The sequence below is a fragment of the Schistocerca serialis genome, chromosome 8, assembly GCF_023864345.2.
Source record: "Schistocerca serialis cubense isolate TAMUIC-IGC-003099 chromosome 8, iqSchSeri2.2, whole genome shotgun sequence".
NCBI classification, from domain to species: Eukaryota; Metazoa; Arthropoda; class Insecta; order Orthoptera; family Acrididae; genus Schistocerca; species Schistocerca serialis.
The window spans coordinates 482,091,230-482,109,713 of NC_064645.1; the positions used below are offsets into that span (position 1 = coordinate 482,091,230).

At 42.1% G+C, this 18,484-nt stretch overlaps 1 protein-coding gene across 1 annotated transcript in view; it reads left to right on the forward strand.

Annotated features, from left to right (window-relative positions):
• LOC126416444 (RNA-binding protein 42-like) overlaps positions 1–18,484 on the forward strand; it is a 351,434-nt gene that overhangs the window by 107,627 nt on the left and 225,323 nt on the right. The gene's annotated exons all lie outside the window — the stretch shown is intronic.

Below are 18,484 nucleotides of genomic sequence, written 5' to 3' on the forward strand. Positions count from 1 at the left end.
ATCAGTCTGTTGAACGGTCGTCATAATGCCCTGCAATTTCTCATCTGACGTGTGACTGACTGGTCAGCCACTTCTTCACCAATGAAAACAAGTGGAAAGTTTAGTGCCAGATCCATTATAACAGACCTATACTTCTAGTTAATTAGGATTTTTAAATGACATGTGCAGCTACTGTTCCCTGTTGTTTGGGAAAGACATCTATTCTGAAGAATAATGAAAATCAAGATAAGTGTAGATTCAGTTATTACCAAATTGTTATCATATGACTACTTTTTGCATGATAATGACTGAAAGAAATTTTATTAAAAAAGGTAAAAATAAGAATGAGTTAGTGAAATTTGGAATAAATAAACCAAATCTGTTATAGTTTTAGATTGCAAATTATTTAAGAATGGTTGCCGACTTACTGTGTGGGCATAAATTACTGTATGGTTATTAATCAATGGAAAATCCAAGATGGAATGTAACAATACCAGAGAAGGGATGTTGCTACTCACCATATAGCGGAGAATGCTGAGTCGCGATAGGCACAACAAAAAGATTCACACAAATAAAGCTTTCGGCCATTAAGGCCTTTGTCAGTAGACACACACACACACACATACTCATGCAAACTCAACTTGCACACATGTCTGCAGTCTCAGAGAGCTGAAACCACACTGTGAGCAGCAGCACCAGTGCATGATGGGAGTGGCGACTGGGTGGGGATAAGGAGGAGGCTGGGACAGGGAGGGGGAGGGATAGTATGGTGGGAGTGGTGGACAGTAAAGTGTTGCAGTTTAGACGGAGGGCAGGAGAGAAGGTGTGGAGGGTGGAGGGGGTAAGTAGCGGAAAGGAGAGAAATAAAAAGAAGATATAAAAAGAAATTAAAAGATTGGGTGTGGGTGTGAAATGACGGCTGTGTAGTGCTGGAATGGGAACAGGGAGGGGGCTGGATGGGTGAGGACAGTGACTAACGAAGGTTGAGGCCAGGAGGGTGATGGGAATATAGGATGTATTGCAGGGAAAGTTCCCATCTGCTCAATTCAGAAAAGCAGGTGTTGGTGGCAAGGATCCATATGGCACAGGCTGTGAAGCAGTCATTGAGATGAAGGATATAATGTTTGGCAGCGTGTTCAGCAACAGGGTGGTCCAGTTGTTTTTTGGCTACAGTTTGTCGGTGGCCATGCATGGGCCATCTAGAGGAATCCTTCCTAAAAACCCAGAATCCTAAACCCCTCAGCTGGTTCAGATTCATTGATGACATCTTTGCTATCTGGATTGAAGGTGAGGACACCTTATTAACATTTGTCCAGAACCTCAACAACTTCTCCCCCCTTTGCTTCACCTGGTCCTACTCAACCCATCAAACCACCTTCCTAGATATTGGTCTTCACCTCAGAGATGGCTACATCAGTCCCTCCGTCAATATCAAACCTTCTAACCACCAGCAATACCTCCACTTCGACAGCTGCCACCAATTCCATACCAACAAGTCCCTTCCTTACAGCCTAGCCACCCATGATTGTCTCATCTGCAGTGATGAGCAGTCCCTCTCAAAATATATCAAGGGTCTCACTGAAGCCTTCACTGACCGTAATTATCCTCCCATCCTTGTACAAAAACAAATCTCCCGTGCCTTATCTTTCCAGTCTCCCACCAACTCCCAAAGTCCCAAAGTCTGGCCACTGAGGAGCATTCCCCTCATAACTCAGTACCATCCGGGACTGGAGCAACTGAATTACATTCTGTGCCAGGGTTTCGATTACCTCTCATCGTGCCCTGAAATGAGGAATGTCCTGCCCACTACCCTTCCCACCCCTCCTACTGTGGTATTCCGCCATCCACCGAACCTACACAATAAACTCGTCCATCCTTACACAAGCCCTGCTCCCAATCCCTTACCTCATGGCTCATACCCCTATAATAGACCTAGATGCAAGACCTGTCCCATACATCCTCCTACCACCACCTACTCCAGTTCGGTCACTAACATCACCTATCCCATCAAAGGCAGGGCTACCTGTGAAACCACTCATGTTATTTACAAGCTAAGCTGTAACCACTTTGCTGCATTCTATGTAGGCATGACAACCAACAAGCTGTCTGTCCGCATGAACGGCCACCGACAAACTGTGGCCAAAAAACAAGTGGACCACCCTGTAGCTGAACACGCTGCCAAACATGATACCCCTCATCTCAATGACTGCTTCACAGCCTGTGCCATATAGATCCTTCCCACCAACACCAGCTTTTCTGAATTGTGCAGGTGGGAACTTTCCTTGCAATACATCCTACATTCCTGTAACCGTCCTGGCCTCAACCTGCGTTAGTTACTGTCCTCACACATCCAGCCCCCTCCTTGTTCCCGTTCCAGCACTACACAGCCATCATTTCACCGCCGCTCCCAGTCTTTTAATTTCTTTTATTTTTATTTCTCTCCTTTCCACTACTTACCCCATCCCACCTCCACACCTTCTCTCCTGCCCTCCATCTGAATTGCAACACTTCACTGTCTGCCATTCCCACCATACTATCCCTCTCCCAACCCGCCCCAGCCTCCTCCTTACCCCCAGCCCGTCGTCACTCCCATTGTGCACTGGTGCTGCTGCTCGCAGTGTGGTTTCAGCTCTCTGAGACTGCAGACATGTGTGCAAGTTGTGTGTGTGTGTGTGTGTGTGTGTGTGTGTGTGTGTGTGTGTGTGTGTGTGTGTGTGTGTGTGAGCGCGCACGCGTGCGTGCGTACACACATTTGCATGTGTGTCTACTGCTGACAAAGGCCTTAATGGCTGAAAGCTTTAATTGTGGGAATCTTTTTGTTGTGCCTATTGCGACTCAGCATCTCCAGTGTATGATTATTAATTGTTTATAAACTGTAATTATGGACTAATCATTGAATTGTAATCAGGCAAGAATGGAACAAAAGCCCTGATTGAGCTCAGATGTAAAAACACAGTTAATACCATGAATTAAAGTTAATAAAAAAACCAGCAGAATAATTTGTACTGAACATGTGCATAAAAGTTAATAGTTTGTAAAGCAGTTCGTGTAATGGCCCTGCATTATTCATTTTAATGCTAACTGTTAATGTTCTTAATGATGCACTTGTCCATAAATACTTCCTTTCTATTGTAGTAAGTTATTTATGGAAAGTTCATAGTATTTCGTTAATTTGCGGATATGAGCAGTTAGCAGTGCACACAAGAAACATGAAATGAAATGTAATACTGTTAAGTAATATTTTGTCAATATTCATTTACTCCTTTATTTTTAAGCATTATTCTTTAACTAGTTGTTTTACCAAGCAACAAAGTTCACTGCTATTAAATGAATTTTTTGGATAGTACTCAGTTTTGTAAATTGCTTTTCTTTATCTTAGTTACTGAAATTAAACAAGCTCATCATTTTCAATATTTTACTTTTCTGGAATCAATAATGGTGATGGAATAGGACCCTGTTAGGCAAACGATTGAGGCAAAGTTCATTTACACTGTAACACTTGCTGCACTAAACAGTCTGTTATTCATTAGAGAAAAGCTGCTACACTAGCTAGCTTTGTACAATCTAAAGATGAAACTGGTTGGATCTTCGCTCCCAGTGACAATACTCCTTACATCAAATGTATTCTGTGGCTGCAGCAAACTTCCCTGACTAGGCCAGTGTTTGTACTGCACCGCAAATACAATAGGCCCTTTTAATTAGTTTGTTTGAATTAATCCTTTGACATGTACTTATATGAAAATATTAATAAAACAGTAAAAGGTATGCGTGACAGAAATTACATCACAATTATATTATGGTTGCAGAATTAATTATGTGAAAAATTTATGACACTGTTATACCATCACATTCTATTTGAGTTGTTGTAGAGTTGATGCAGCAGCATGCAGTTTCACATAGGTGCACAGCCAAATGACTTCTTACAAGGGCAAGCATTTCACTTTGTTTTTAATGGGGCTGCATGGGCTTTGTAGAGTGTCTCAATATGCGGCCTCATTGATAGTTGCCCTGGTAACATGAGTTCAGCTAACAAAGCACTGTTTTTGTCACATATGATTTTGCCATAAGAACATTGTTGAATGTTTGAACTTTTTTGGTTTATATGGGGAATGGGTAGTCACACACTGTTGTAGTTGCTGTTTTTGTGTAAGTTTTGTTGTCTGTAATAGTTTTGTTGAACAAATTCTTACCTCCGTATTGTAATGCTACAGAAATATTGATGCTGAATCTGTTTGCCAAGTGTCATGGTTGTTAGTCAGCATTCTGAGCATTCACCATGCAAAAGGTTTGCTATTCAAGTGCCTCTGTAACACTGCTTTTAAAATAAAATCATGGAAATTTTGAGAAGTCATTCATGGCTTTAGAATCATAAACCTATCTCTAGAACAATTTATCCATATGCTGCACAAGATCTTCACTCACCTCAGACTTTTGTCTGTGGCCAAAATTGTTGTGTGTATCTGTTTGTCCTTCAAATGTGCTGCATGACTCTCACACCAAGTCCTCTCCTGTAAAGTTGTGAATGTATGCCAGACTCATCGTGTACTGAATTTCTGCTGCATTAAACCGTTGCTCTTACAGAAGTTGAGTAATAGTCTACACTTTTCTACTCACGAGAAAGTTGACAAGAGTAAATGCTCAATGCAAAGCTTCTTTTCAGGAGCCATTCATTCTCAGGAAACTATAATGGCAGATGGAAATCGTGTTGAGCAGCACTAGTCATTGCTTCTTTCCAAGTCATCAGAACCATTGCAGCATTATTGCAGGCTATAAAAAGCATTAGAGAGAAGAAAAGAAAAATAGCACTTTGAGAGACTTATTGGGACAGAATCCTCTTTAATTGTATCTCAGCTGTTCATACAACCAAGGGTTGCTCTACCACTGATAATCTTGTGTCCCTCGAGTCTGCTATTCGAACAGCCTTTTCCAGACGCCAAAACCTGGTTGCCGTCTTTTTTGACTTATGTAAAGCATACAACATGACCTGGTGACATCATATCCTTGCCACATGAGTGGGGTCTCTGGGGCCTGCTCCCGATTTTTATCTAAGACTTCCTGTCGCTCCATACTTTTTGTGTCAAAGTTGGTGCCTCCCATAGTTCCCCCCATATTCAGGAGAATGGCATTCCACAGGGCTCCGTATTGAGTGTCTATTTTTAGTGGCTATTAACAGTCTAGCAGCAGCTGTAGGGCCGTTGGTCTCACCTTCTCTGTATATGGAAGACTGTTGCAGTTTGTACTGCTCCTCCAGTAGTGGTGTTACTGAGCGGTGCCTACAGGGAGCCATTCACAAGGTGCAGTCATGGACTCTAGCCCACAGATTATAGTTTTCAGCTGCGAAGTCTTGTGTCGTGCACTTCTGTCGGCATCGTTCCGTTCATCTGGAACCAGAACTTTACCTTAATGACAATCCATTCACTGTAGTGGAGACATATAGATTCTTAGGAATGGTTTTCATTGCCCGATTGACTTGGCTACCTCACCTTCGTTAGCTTAAGTGGAAGTGCTGGCAGCACCTCAATGCCCTCTGCTGCCTGAGGAACATCAACTAGGGTGCAGATCGCTCTACGCTGCTGCAGCTCCACAGAAGCCTTGTTCAATCCAGCCTTGACTGTGGGAGTGTGGTTTACAGTTTGGCGGCACCCTCAGCATTGCGTTGACTCAAGCCAGTGCACCACTGTTGCAGTCGCCTAGCGACGGGAGCTTTTAGAACAAGTCTAGTGACCAGTGTCCTGGTGGAGGCTGGAGTCCCTCCATTGCAGATCCAACATGCACAACTGCTCCCCAGTTATGTTGCACACATTCGTAGTTCTCCTGAGTCTCTGAATTACTGTCTCCTTTTCCCGCTCGCAGCAGTTCATCTCCCGCATCGGCAGCCCAGGTCAGGGCTAATGATTGCAGTTCGCGTGCTATCCTTTCTGTCTGAACTGGAGTCCTTCCCTTTACCACATCTATTTGGGGTCCATTCACATACACCTCCATGGTATACACCTCGGCCAAAGCTTCATCTGGACCTTTTGCATGGCCCTAAGGACTATGTTAACCCTTCTGCTCTCTGCTGCTACTTCCTCTCAATTCTTGACATGTTCAGGGGCTGTGAAGTCATTTACACTGAGGACTCGATGGCTGATGGTATTGTTGGCTTATCCTGTGTCCACAGAGGCCATATTGAACAGCATTCATTGCCCACTGGCTGCAGTGTATTCACTGCAGAGCTTGTGGCCGTATCTCGTGCACTTCAGTACATCCGTTCCTATTCTGGTGAGTTATTTCCTCTCTGTTCTGACTCCATGAGCAGCTTACAAGCTATCAACCAGTGCTACCCTTGCCATCCTTTGGCAGCGACCATCCAGGAGTCCATCTCTGCACTGTGACGGTTCAGTTGTTCAGTGGTGGTTGGGTGGACCCCAGGACATGTTGGAATCCCAGGCAATGAAATTGCTGACAGGTTGACCAAACAGGCTATGCGGGAACGGCTTCTGGAGATGGACATCTCTGAAACAGACCTGCGTTCTGTCTTAACGCCGCAAGGTTTTTCAGCTTTGGGAGAATGGAATGGCATAACAGTACATACAACAAACTGTGTTTTCCTGCAGGCTTCTTGCAGGGACTCAGTTGTCCTTTGTCGGCTCCGCATTGGTCATATGTGACTAACACATAGTTACCTTCTCCGTTGCGAGGACCCATCTTAGTGCCGCCACCGCTGTCCTTTGTCCCTGTGTGTCCTCTACCCTAGTGCTTTTAGGGTGGAGGTTTTAATGTGTTGCAGAGTGGCTGGCTTCTCCTTTTTATTCTCAAGGTCAGCCAGCCACGGTAATCTGCTTTCTTGTTTTAATCTCTTCTACTTTTTTCTTGCATCTCTCTGTGTTTTCTTGTCCTTTTTTGTTCTTTGTAGTATTTGTTGCCTTTCTGTTGTTCCTGTCAATTTCCTATCCTTCGGTATTGTGCTCTATGTCTTGTTTGTTTTCTTCTTTCTCCTGTATGATTGTTTTTACAGGAACAAGGGACTGATGACCAAGCAGTTTGGTCCCCCCCCGCCCCTTTAAACCAACCAACCAAGGTATGCACTGTGACTAACTGTGCATCCTCATCTGACAATCAGTTTACGAGAGAAAGGAAAGTTTATATTTAACTTTAGTTTATTGTATGAAAACAATATCCATCATGATCATTTTGTCTGAAGATAATTGAATAAATAATTTCATGAGTAATACTAATTAACCAAATTAAATTAGAAAAAAATGGGTTTTCTGGTTCCACTTCGCTGCAAGAGGTTTGTGTGTGTGTGTGTGTGTGTGTGTGTGTGTGTGTGTGTCTGTGTGTGAGAGAGAGAGAGAGAGAGAGCGAGAGAGAGAGAGAGAGAGAATTATTTATTGTAAATCCAGATTGATTTGCTGTGAGCCTCCTTTAATACATTTACATTCAAATCCCTGCAAACTGACAATCCTATGTTTTTCTGCGACATAATCCCAAAGAAAGCAGGTGTTGACAGATGTGAAAATTACCGAACTATCAGTTTAATAAGCCACAGCTGCAAAATACTAACGCGAATTCTTTACAGACAAATGGAAAAACTGGTAGAAGCCGAGCTCGGGGAAGATCAGTTTGGATTCCCTAGAAATGTTGGGACACGTGAGGCAATACTGACCCTATGACTTAGCGTAGAAAACAGATTAAGGAAAGGCAAACCTACGTTTCTAGCATTTGTAGACTTAGAGAAAGCTTTTGACAATGTTGACTGGAATACTCTCTTTCAAATTCTAAAGGTGGCAGGGGTAAAATACAGGGAGCAAAAGGCTATTTATAATTTGTACAGAAACCAGATGGCAGTTATAAGAGTCGAGGGGCATGAAGGGGAAGCAGCGGTTGGGAAGGGAGTGAGACAGGGTTGTAGCTTCTCCCCGATGTTATTCAATCTGTATATTGAGCAAGCAGTAAAGGAAACAAAAGAAAAATTCGGAGAATGTATTAAAATCCATGGAGAAAAAATAAAAACTTTGACGTTCGCCGATGACATTGTAATTCTGTCAGAGACAGCAAAGGACTTGGAAGAGCAGTTGAACGGAATGTACAGTGTCTTGAAAGGAGGATATTAGATGAACATCAACAAAAGCAAAATGAGGATAATGGAATGTAGTCGAATTAAGTCAGCTGTTGCTGAGGGAATTAGATTAGGAAATGAGGCACTTAAAGTAGTAAAGGAGTTGAGCTATTTGGGGAGCAAAATAACTGATGATGGTCGAAGTAGAGAGGATATAAAATGTAGACTGGCAATGGCAAGGAAATCGTTTCTGAAGAAGAGAAATTTGTTAACATCGAGTATAGATTTAAGTGTCAGGAAGTCGTTTCTGAAAGTATTTGTATGGAGTGTAGCCATGTATGGAAGTGAAACATGGACGATAAATAGTTTGGACAAGAAGAGAATAGAAGCTTTTGAAATGTGGTGCTACAGAAGAATGCTGAAGATTAGATGGGTAGATAACATAAATGGGGAGGTATTGAATAGAATTGGGGAGAAGAGGAGTTTGTGGCACAACTTGACAAGAAGAAAGGGCCAGTTGGTAGGACATGTTCTGAGGCATCAAGGGATCACAAATTTAGCATTGGAGGGCAGCGTGGAGGGTAAAAATCGTAGAGGGAGACCAAGAGGTGGATACACTAAGCAGATTGAGAAGGATGTAGGTTGCAGTAGGTACTAGGAGATGAAGGAGCTTGCACAGGATAGAGTAGCATGGAGAGCTACATCAGACCAGTCTCAGGACTGAAGACCACAACAACAACAACAACTGTAATATGCCATTTTTCAGGAAAATTTCTTGCATTTTTGTAGTTGGACCTAAATACCATTTGCAGTCACAAGTATTGCTTTGGGAATATTAACTCTGGGATTTATTTATTTCTGTGTTTTTAAATTTATTCTCAAGTTTAGCCGGCCAGTGCGGCTGTGCGGTTCTAGGCGCTTCAGTCTGGAACCGCGTGACCGTTATGGTCGCAGGTTCGAATCCTGCCTTGGGCATGGATGTGTGTGATGTCCTTAGGTTAGTTGGGTTTAAGTAGTTCTAAGTTCTAGGGGACTAATGACCACAGATGTTAAGTCCCATAGTGCTCAGAGCCTTTGAACCATTTTATTCTCAAGTTTTCATAATATTATCAACTCATTCCTTTCCATACTGGACCTGATCCTGAATGCAACTCTTCAGGGAAAGGCGACATTCCCCACCAGGAATACTGCTCACTGTTCAGTTTACAGACAGACCATATCTCCCCAGCATTTCCAGCCCAGTTTTTATAAGTGAGTAGGGAAAAAAAAACTTCACTGTGATAGCAGTTATAGAGTGGAGCTATTTTCAGCTTAAGTGAGCACTTATCTGCAGTTATTAAGTAGGTTTTGAAATAAATACACTCCCACAAACGGCAGGTGAGAAGGGGTTGCTTTGTAATTGGGATGCTATTAGGTCTACGTAATGTGAATGGGAAAGTGAAACGATTGGGAAATGGAAGTTATTTGAGAAAATATGGGTATATTAAAATTTTAGGAACAAAAAAAATGTTCTTCATGTATATTGCAGAAAAGAGAGTACACCAGAGCTGACTCAGTTAGAGGATTTCTGGGAAAAGCTCTTTCAGAGGAACTGAGTTCAAGCTCACATGCAGTCCTACATTTGAATTCAGCTGAACTGAAGTTTGGTTTTAAAACTGAATATCTGCTTTGTGTGAAAGCTATTATCGATGAAGTTCTTCATAAGCAAAAGACAAAAACTCAAAAATTTCTGCAAAAGGAGCACAGTGCCTTATCCTTCAGTTAGGGCAATATAATTACTGTAAATGCACAGGATAGGAGGGATGAATGGAAAGACACCATCTGGAGGTGTATCTGCTCTTCTGGAGACCTATACACTGCAGATGCAAGATTTCATGAGGATTGCTACGAAAAGTTTTTCATAGGCTCAGTGCCTTCACTGAGAAAAATGGGCACTCTGATCTGAAGGAATTTCTGAATCTATGGAGGAGATATTCAGTTACCTAGAGAGAAATGAAGAGTGCCTGTTCTCTGTAAAGGAGCTCTTGGAGCAAGTTGCAGGAACACCACCTCATAGAAAGACAGTTGAAAACAGAATGGTAGAAAAAATTTGGGGCCACGTAGGTTTCAGCACGATTTACGCAAGTAGCTCAGGTGAATTTTTTTGAATTATGTGCAGTATTCTTCAATATGAATAGATAAGCAAGCAGAATGGAAGAGCATTCCAAAAGCTGCTGCCACAATAATCTTGAAAAATACTGAGTTAACAGTAGAAGATAATTCTTTTGTCTCACATTGTGACAAGTTCTGTGGTGGATCTGAGAAAATGGTACCTCATATACTCCATGTCTTCATGCTCTGCATTTTACTAAAGAAGGGCAAAACAGAATCTTGAACATAAGCTGTGAAAACAGTGACAGTAGTGTGAAATGGATACATTGATACTCATCATGCAGAAGAGATGTTGAGTTGCAGACTGGCACAACAAAAAGACTGCTATACATGTGAGAATGACAACTCGCACACACATGACCACTGTCTCTGACCCTGAGACAGGGATGCATGCAACTGCTCGTGATGGGAGAAGCAGTTTGGGTGGTGGGGGTCAGGAGGAAGCTGGGGTGGGGAGAGGGAGGATAGCAGTGTAGAGGAGGGGGACAGGAAAGTGCTGCTTATGGGAGCATACAGGGACCCAAAGTTGCGGCGCCAATCTCGCGTCCGTCGTAATTTAATACGTTATTATTATTGTTATTATTATTTTTTGATTGTTGCCGACTTACGTGGTGGGCCTTCATAAAAATGATATTTAAGTTGAACAATGTAATAAACTTTTCATATAAATTTAATCGGCTAGTCAGTTGACGTTAAAGCAAAAGATCTTTAGTTATTAATTACAATTGCGGCCCACACACGCGCGAGAGTATTTTCTTACCTCCGTTAACCATTGTATTGTAGTCGGAGTCCTGGCTCTGGGTCTCGGCTATGCTACTGAAAATAAGAATCTTAAAGCTAAGTATTTCTGCAACTTCGTGCGGCTGTGGAGAAAAATTAATATTATGCTAATAGCGGGCGAGTTTTCCGCTTCCGCTAATTTTTCATAAGTTAATATCGCCACGTAATGGCGTCGTTGGCTGCATCGGCCGCTGCGATTGTTGAGCTGTAAATTACTTGAATGCAGGCTAATTCAGGGAAGGCGGACATGAAATCGGGATCACCTCTTACAAATTAAAAGTGCACAATAATATTAAATAGTTATATTATATGTTTAACTCATACAAATATGCTTACATTTGTCAGCACACGCAAGATGTCCCTCTAGACACATTCAAGACAAAAGAAGAAGTGAAGTCGACTAAAAAATTAACAAAAGAGCGTATCTTGTCTCTTTAGATCATTCTGTCATAAATTATTTCTTTGCAATCTAAACCTACACAGAGAAATTATTATTTTACGGCTACATGATAAAAAAAATCTCTTACAAATTATGAATGTCTTCTTTATAAATAATTTAAAGTCTTTTCGTAATATGGCACTGGGGACGCTATATTGCCCCCCGAAATGTTTATGTCATAAAAAATGTTCGTGTTTTTTGACATAAATATTTCCTCTTTCATGTCCACAGTGTCCACACGCAGATTTTTCTTTCACAGTTTACATATGTCACATCGTATGTTGTAATTACTGAGGTGCGTTGCACACAAAGTGTAATACAGATGAGGTTCAAGGTATACAACCACGAGTTAGTCCGGAATATTTGAAGTCCCAGGGGTGTCAACTGTTCGCTCCCCATTTGGCGCGGCCGTAGGGAAACCTGGGGAAAACCTCGGCGGAGCGACAGACTAACTACTTGGGTCACTTTCACTTAAATGTTTCTGGGATGTCATTGGAGTACAGGATGTGCAAATAATGTTTTGTTGCACTACGCAAATAAATGAGGTCATTAAAACAATTGATTGCGGTGTCGTTGATGATCTACGCCGCGACGTTTGGCTCGCGACGGCGTCGGTTGGTGTGTTCGGTGCTCGGCGGTCGCGGCGGCTGCGGAGAGGTCAACGCCCGCTCGACGCCAGCGTGTGTCTCGCCGTCGCGGAACGTCAGAATCAGCTGATCGGCTGCACCGTTGGCGATGCGCTTCTGTCTCGGCCAGGCGCGGCGGAGTGGGATGATATCCGCCCCCCGCTCTTGTTGGCAGGAGTCAGCTCTGCTACGCATCTCCGACGTAGTACATGAAACACACACACAACCAACGTAATATTTGTTTCCCGCTGCAGATGGTTACGCTAGTGGGAAAGGAGCATTTATTAGTGCGGCAGTTGTTGTTAAGTTTTCGCCAGTTTCCGAGTGTCAAGCTAGCACTGTCTTGCAGAAAACATGACATGGACCTTCTCCCGTGAATGCAGTTTTGATGCAATACTGTTTCCATTACACGTCAGTTTTTGTCTTGATAAAATTATTTATGTTTTCGCCGCACTCGCAGGCACTGGTGAGTGTCCCAGTATGAGTTTAGCACAAACATTCGCCGTTTCTGCGGTCGCTGTTTTGCAACAGTCCACGCATCGCATTCCAATCTCGCATTATTGTGCTCACTGAAACTACAGTCTGTCCCAAAAATATTGACTGTGGGTTCACTTAACGTTAACAGTTCACATTTATAGTAAATTCACAGTTTTTCGTGCGTAATATTGGCGTTTGGCGTCCTCACCGCTGTTGAACGTTCAATACTAGCACTTCACTGTCCATATCACAGTTTCACCTTCACAGTTTTTCACACTGCTTAAAGTAACTGTTTCGATTAGTTCACAAACACTAATGTATTTCATTCAGTCTGAACTGGATTTTGGCTAGTGCTGGATTTTACCAGTCTCTCGCACTACTTGTCTCTTTTCCTTTTCCACTTAGAGTCGTACTTGCCTTCAGATTTTTTGACTATACAATTGTATTTCCGTCTCATCTGAGGTAAGTCCCCATGTCATGTCTGCCCACTCATTGCGTACTTGCTCTCCAGAGCCAGGCTCGACTTTACAAAACTTTGCCTCTCGCATTATTGTAGACATTTTATAATCTAGGCCTAGCGTGCAAGTTCCTAGATTAATGTTAGATTTGTGACTTTTGTTTACACTACAAATTCGTGCAAATCTCTGCCTTAGCAGATGGTAATATATTTTAACAGTGCTTAGCGGTAGTCGCGTTTACTGATTTGCTTTGTACTTTGTCCACAACACATGAGGTACCTTGGGTGATGTACACCCTGCACTCATGTTGTTTAGTAAATTATGATTGAGCATATTTCAAGATCGGTATAGACATAAATACATAGAACAACATATACACTATAATATTAAATTTCATAAGTTGCGTTACTACTACAGTTCAAAAATATTCATGACACACTAATGAAAAATTCTTTCATCATTAAATGCTATTGAAATTTTTTTTAATATATTTTTTTTAGCTTTTTTTCAACATGAAATTTTTAAAATATTCTTAAATCTACGTTCACTTTTTTTTCAAAATGCAATTGTTTAAAAATACTATTATTCCTTAACATCTACAAAATTGAATCGCACTAATCTTGTGTGCCTCATTGTCTTTAAATGTTACACTAAAATCGGAACATTTACACACAGAAAAAATACACTATAAACTTAACCTACTACACATATGTAAACGTTGCTCTACTGAGCGAACTTCTTTAAGTCTTTGTAAGTATTTTTCTTGTTTCCTTCGTAACTGCCTCCTTCTTTGACCACGAGATGGTGTAGTTAGCGTGACAGAAGGTATCGTGAGGTACCACTTCGATGTTATAGGTGTAGCCCTCGATAACACCGGGTTTTTCCGAAAACACATTCTCATAATCTGTAAGTAGCTGAGTCAATTCTTTTTGTTGTGCTTCAGTCAAATGTTCTGACTCCCTAACTTTCATGGCTATCAGTTTCCTTTTTTCCTCTTTGTCTTCAGTAATAAAATCTTTAAAATATACTTGTCTTGTACTTAAGTCAGAATATAAATTCATTACCTGTATTCCATCGAATCTCGACTGAAAGTTCCGGCAATATTTACCGTGCACTTCCCGTGTCCTCAACAATGGCAAAATTACACGTCTATCCTCATTCATAAGGCTTACTTCCCCGCACAAGAGGTCGATTTTTGCGTCCCTCTGGCGTAAAAATTCCATCCCCAGGATGCAAGCAACACCTAATCCCTTAACTACTAGGAACGAGCTTTTCATTGCTTCATTTCCTACCGTAAACTCGACTTGCACCTGGTGCTTTATGATATGAGATTGTGCACCTATTGCACCTGTAACACGACAATTCTTCACTGGCAATACTGGTATTCTATTATTTTGACTCAAGTACTTGTAAAAATTTGCGCTCATGACATTGGTTGACGCACCGGTATCGACTATTATGTGTATTGGTGCTCCATACATATCTGCTTGCAATATAGCCTGCACAACACTTTTGTCGGTTCGGTTACATGTCTGCGGTATGTCTACAAGTTCCTTTTCTATTTTTGTTCCTTCATTGTATCTCAGCATACAAAGTTTATGGCTGTCATCCGTGAATGTGCACTCACTACACCATCCTGCAGCCAACAACGGAGAGCGTATTGTGGCCGTCTTTAGTTTAACGGATGAGCATTAGTGGGTTGACAGTTGTCTGTCACTTCCACTAACCTCACATTGTGGTTCTGGTTGTTGTTGTTGCTACTGTTGGGTTGGCCGCCCTGCCTCCCCGATGGCGTATTTTTATATTGTGTATGGCTCTGGTTTTGCGGTGGTCGGTTGTAACTTCCTGACATGTTCTGTGATGGACCTGGGTTGGCGTTCCATTGTGGCGCTGTATTTTGTTGCCACTGTGGTGTCGGTTCGTTACGACCACGCCACTGGTTTCGGTTGTTCCGCCATTGCGGATTGCCGTTACCATTATATCCATTACTCATGCGTCCATCATGATGTCCCTTTCGATTTTCACGATTATAACCGTTGCCGTTATAACCATTGCCATTGTTTGTGCCTTGATTCTGTTGCCGGTGCTCTTGCCTATTCCCGTTACCATTTGGTACTAAGTTACTACCGTTACTGTGGCTGCTATTGTAATCGGCTTTGTGTTGATTATAGCCTGCATGGTTTCACTTGTTTTCGGTTTTCATATCTTCGATCAATAGGTCAACAGAATCCACTATTTCCATGAATTGTTCTATATCGTATTCCGGCACATTGATGAAATATCTTTTAATTTCACTGGGCAACTTCATTTTTATTAATCTGATTATGTCACGATCGGACATTGGCTCGTCCCAGTACCTGGTTTTGTTTATATACTTTTCGAAATATTTGCGTAACGTTCCCATCTTAGGATTGTACATTTCTGGACTGTACAACTCCTTTCGTAGTCTTTCTTGGACGCTATCGGACCAGAATTTTTGCAAGAATGCACCTTCAAACTGTTGCATCGTTAGACATTTTTCGGACACGTCGGTGGCCCACAGTGCCGCGTCACCTTGAATAAAGGAGACCACGAACTGTATTCTTTGTCTTTCCGTCCATGTCCTGGGAAACACATTCCTGAAGCTCTTAATAAATACAACAGGGTGGACATTTCGTTTTTCGCTATTGAAAGGTTGGAATGTCCTGTGTTTTATTACATTGTCCTCTGTTTTGCACGTCTGATTGCTACATTCTGGGACATTCATCACTTCGTGATGTACGCTGCACGGTATCGCATGTTGTTCGTGCTCATAATTCGCATTGAGTCTGATTCATGATCTGTCCGCCACTGTTTACATTGCTTTCCAACGCAGACAGTCTTCGCGCGACCTCCTGTTGCCAATTTGGCAACTCCGCTGTCACACGGGATTTGATCTCTGCTAATTCGGCATGTAGTGCAGCAGCGCTAGCGTCAATATTTACACTCGCGGCCGCAGTCGCTTGTTCTACTGTTTTTACGTCGCTTTCAATCTTTGCAGATATCTCGCGATCCTTTACTTCTAGCCATTCATTTAATTCTTTTTCTACTTTTTGAGCTTGCACTTCCAAATATGCGTCAATACTTTTCCGTGCATCTATCTCCACATTATCTACGCGGTTGGTTAAAATCTGGACGTTATCTTCAAGCCTAGCCTGCGATATCTGTAATTTTTGCATCTCTCCGGCTAAGCTTTGCACAAGATCGGGTATTTCTTTGCACGCATCCCGCATCTCGGCTAGTTCGCTTTCGATACTGTCGAGTTTTGCTTCACTGCGCTGCTCTTGCTCAATGAGCTTTTGCGTTAATTTTTTCTCCTGCTCATGCAACATCTGAGCCAGTTTTTCGTCTCTTTGTTTTTCCCTCTGTTCTGACATTCTTTCCTTTTCCCTTTCTTTCAGTTCTCTTTGTTGCTCTTGCTCATGGAGCATCTGAGCCAGTTTCTGATCTCTTTCCCTATCTCTTTCTTCTAACCTGCGCAGAAATTCTGCAAATGGGTCTGCAATCGGTGAGCATACTGGTGCCCCGCTTAATCTAGCACTCGATTGGCCCCCCTGCCCAGGCAGTGGAGTTGTTACTCTATTCCCATTCTGCTGTGGAGCGTCATTCACCGTCCACAGATCCTCGCCCCCCGCTCCGGAAATTATGTTATCCGAGGCGGTGGCTTGGGATTCGTTTACGTATTGCAAATGATCCTCACTTTCCATATTAACAGAATTTTGTTCTTTTGGTACGGATGCTTTAGGTTGTCCTATCTTACCCATACTAAATTCACTTTAAGCCACTGACGAATCTTTAACACTGATACACACACGATTAATTATCCCCTCCAAAAATAAACACATAAATACACAAAACGAATAATTATCCCTCCAAAAATAAACACATAAATACACAAAACACCGAAGGTATCTCATGTGCACATGGGTTCGATATTCCGCACAGAGCTACACAGGATGCTTGCACAATAGGCCTTACCTTACTTATTTTTCTTTCTCGCAATCCTTTTTCTTTTCTACACTTTTTCCTCTCCAGATAGCCGGCCAGTGTGGCCGTGCGGTTAAAGGCGCTTCAGTCTGGAACCGCGCGACCGCTACGGTCGCAGGTTCGAATCCTGCCTCGGGCATGGATGTGTGTGATGTCCTTAGGTTAGTTAGGTTTAATTAGTTCTAAGTTCTAGGCGACTGATGACCTCAGAAGTTAAGTCGCATAGTGCTCAGAGCCATTTGAACCATTTTCCTCTCCAGATCTCCTCAGGGTGTGGTTTTGTTGTTGTACATGTAAAAGAATTCATACAAGCATTAATATTTTACAACAATTAGACACATACATAATTACATTCATTACAATAGAATCATATTAATCGGGCCCCAAAGTTGCGGCGCCAATCTCGTGTCCGTCGGCCGTCGTAATTTAATGTATATATTATTATTGTTATTATTATTTTTTGATTGTTGCCGACTTACGTGGTGGGCCTTCATAAAAATGATATTTAAGTTGAACAATGTAATAAACTTTTCATATAAATTTCATCGGCTAGTCAGTTGACGTTAAAGCAAAAGATCTTTAGTTATTAATTACAATTGCGGCCCACACACGCGCGAGAGTATTTTTCTTACCTCCGTTGACCATTGTATTGTAGTCGGAGTCCTGGCTCTGGCTCTCAGCTATGGTACTGAAAATAAGAATCTTAAAGCTAAGTATTTCTGCAACTTCGTGCGGCTGTGGAGAAAAATTAATATTATGCTAATAGCGGGCGAGTTTTCCGCTTCCGCTAATTTTTCATAAGTTAATATCGCCACGTAATGGCGTCGTTCGCTGCATCGGCCGCTGCGATTGTTGAGCTGTAAATTACTTGAATGCAGGTTAATTCAAGGAAGGCGGACATGAAATCGGGATCACCTCTTACAAATTAAAAGTGCACAATAATATTAAATAGTTATATTATATGTTTAACTCATACAAATATGCTTACATTTGTCAGCACACGCAAGATGTCCCTCTAGACACATTCAAGACAAAAGAAGAAGTGAAGTCGACTAAAAAATTAACAAAAGAGTGTAACTTGTCGTCTCTTTAGATCATTCTGTCATAAATTATTTCTTTGCAATCTAAACCTACACAGAGAAATTATTATTTTACGGCTACATGATAAAAATTTGGCACTGGGAACGCTATAGGGGTTAGATTGGAAGGGGGGGGGGGCAGAGAGGGAGGGAGGTGGAAAGGAGAGAAGTGAGGAGGGGGGAAAATTCTGGGTGTGTTGGGGAAGTAGAAGGCTGTGTAGTCCTGGAGTGGGAGCAGGGAAGGGGATAGGTGGGTGAAGGACAGGAACGTAGGACATGTTGCCTGGAGAGTCCCCACCAGCACGATTAAGAAAAACTGGTGTTGGTAGGAAGGATCCATATGATGAAAGCTGTGAAGCAGTCATTGAAGATAATAATGTTGTGTTGGGCAGCATTACAGCAACTGGGTGGTCCAGCTGTTTCTTGGCCACAGTTTAACGGTGGCATTC